The following is a 3101-nucleotide window of genomic DNA, read 5'->3' on the forward strand; positions in this document are numbered from 1 at the left end:
TTTGGTCCTACATGTGAGCCCAGACCCACAGCAATGTAGTTGACTCTTAACTGCATCCTGAAATAGCCTTCACAAGCCATTCAGTTCGATGGACAATAAATGCTGGCTCAACCAGTGATGTCCGCATCCCATGATCAATTTTTAAAAAACCCCAAAACATACTCCAAATGTCATTGTGGTATCCTGAGATTGTGAAAGGAAGTATACAAATGAAAGTCTGACAGGACAGGGATCAGGTTTGACTCCATAATCAAAAAATCTGCTAGCATTCATTGTCTGGCTTGTATCTGAATAACTGGCAGAGATACTGCACGGAGACCAATTGCCATGGTTGCACCTAAACTAAGATCTTAATTCCCACAAAATGGAAGCAAGGAGTCTTTGCATTAAAGGGGAAATGCAAATATTCAGTGTTTCTCAGGATTATTGAATCGGTGTTAAAATGACTGCCATTCTTCAGCTTCATTCAATGTGCACAAGGCACAGTTCTGAAAGAAGGGTCACCGTACTTGAAATGTTATCCCTGTTTTCTGTGCCAGTCCTGCTGAGTTTCTCCAGTAACTTATGTTTTTATCTGTTGCACAATGTTGCACTGTATGTTCTTTTAGTATTTATAAAACTGCAGTGAATCATAAGTTAAGATTCATGCAACCAGATGGGGATTTGGCCGAAGTTGAGTCTGAAATGGTTAATGCTGTTTTGTTGAGCAAAAAGGCAGCACAGTCCAGCTGCTCACGTGTCAAGCACAGCCACAGCCATTAAACTCCCTCTCTGTGATAAGATGGAATTAGTGACCCATGATATGTTACCCCCACACCAACCCCACGGATGGGACAGAGATACGCTTCACCTCCCTGTCTCTTACAGTATCCCCACTGCAGACACAGAATGGTCAGTTTGTGAGCTATTGCTTTTATTCACTTACTTTGTGAACTGTGTTTTCCTGTCTCGTTTTCCTGTTTAAGTTTGGAATTCTCCTGAACACATGACAGCAACATAAAAGTTTTATTTTCCACTTATATTGCAAAGCTATTTTCATTTGATGATATCTTAGCTGCAGTGCACTAACATTACCAGCTTACGCTGGGAAGTAAAACTTCAACTGTAACCCAGAAAGTCCACTGTGTGTAACTGCTCAGAAATAGAGATTGGGACTCTTTTTTTTGTGGTTATTTCTAATCTCACCAATCGAGAAAAGGTGTATCTAGATTAATTACATGTCCTCATTCCATGGTCTTCATTTCAGAACTAGCTCAATAGTCCAATAGAAGTCGTCAACTGACAATGTTAAATTTAAGTTACATCACACACTCACTTGTCAGTGAGTAACACAGTCTTTACCCTTTCAGTAAATGACCTACCCTCATTTTATGATTGTACTTGATCAGCCATATTAACTGCTTTCCTTGATCACTGAAAAATTACCTCAAGAAGCAAGCTTTTTGAGGTCACAAACATTGATCATTCTTATTTTCCCTTTTCATACAAAGGTTTATCCCTCCTTTTCTGACGGAATTAAAATCATTGCTTATGTGCATCTCCACAGCTATTCATCATCTCTCAGTCCTTCTGTCAACCACAGATTCTTCAGGTACAAACCCAGACGGTAAGCATTGGCAGATCATTAGATGACATTGATGAAGGTTCCTCAGGATCTGCATCTTTGATAAAACAAAGAACTGCAGATGTTGGAGATCTGAAACAAAAACAGAAATTGCTGGAGAAACTCAGCAGGTCTGACAATAACTGTGGGAAGAAAACAAAGTTAACGTTTCGAATCCAGTGACTCTTCATCAGAACTTTAGTGTTCTGGTGAACAGTCATCAAATTCGAACTGTTAACTCTTCTTTCTCTCCACAGATGCTGCCAAGCCTGCTGAGTTTCTCCAACAATTTCTGTTTTTGTTTCTGTAAGTTTGACATGGCTTCCTGTTGATAAAATTAGGCTGATTTCTGTTGGCATGAAATATCTTGAATGTGTCCTAGTTGATGTTTTAACATCTTAGTTTACTTTGCCTGTTTAACAACTGGCCTGAACAAGTGGGACTGCCAGCAAGAATACATCGGTAAACCTTGGACCTTGCCTGGCTGAGCCTGTTTTAGACGAGACCCAGGCCTGATTAATTAATGCCTTGTCACGTCTAGATTGGAGGCAGTTTATTATTATGCATCCAGTAGGAAAGCAGTGCTTACAGTGCTGGATTATGGTAATAAGTAACTCGCCTACTGCCAGAGCATATATTCTACTCAACCTATCACTGCAGAGATCACACAATTTCAGTATCTTTAAACTTCTCATTGTCTTTCCATGAAAACCTCTAATTTCCTGCCAGTAGACTGATGTTTACTTCTCAAGTTATCATCATGTGGTAGTACATGTTGCCTTTATTAAGTTTCTCTTTAAATATTTCCACATTGCCTTTGGTACCATACAGTTGTAGTCACCATCTGGTATCTCACTGAAGTCATTCTTTATGTATAGAGATGGTATGTGCCTATCAGCAAGTTATCCAAAGCAGCTGGAAAAGCTCAGCAGGTCTGGCAGCATCTGTGAAGAAAAAATCAGAGTTAACGTTTCGGGTCCAGTGACCCTTCCTCAGACCTGCTGAACTTTTCCAGCAACTTTGTTTTTGTTCCTGATTTACAGCATCCGCAGTTCTTTCAGTTTTTATTTATCAAGTTATTCAACTGTGGTGTCATCAGAATCAAATCCCATCGTATCCTTGATCATGGTCACTGGTGGACCCAACCACAATAATTCCTTGATCAGGAATCCCTGGATTTTAAGCAGGAGTCCATGTGATCAGAAATCATTGGATATTAAACAAGTGTTCAGGGATTCTTGGGTATAAAACAGAGGTCCTGGGTTAGGGTTCAGAATTTGTGGGTGGCGACCAAGAATCTCTTTTCACTTGAATTTTTAACATTATGTGCTTTCTTGAACATGTTTAAAGCCATGAAGAAACGAACCAGTCAGATTTCTTGTGTTAGCAAGTAAGCAGTTGTTTTATGATGTTAGAAAATAATCTCAGTTAAAAGTATAAATGATATTAAAAAGGTAAAACCTGTCATGAAACCGTTGACATACAAACATAAGGCATG

This window comes from Rhincodon typus, chromosome 26 (assembly GCF_021869965.1).
Source record: "Rhincodon typus isolate 14 chromosome 26, sRhiTyp1.1, whole genome shotgun sequence".
NCBI classification, from domain to species: Eukaryota; Metazoa; Chordata; class Chondrichthyes; order Orectolobiformes; family Rhincodontidae; genus Rhincodon; species Rhincodon typus.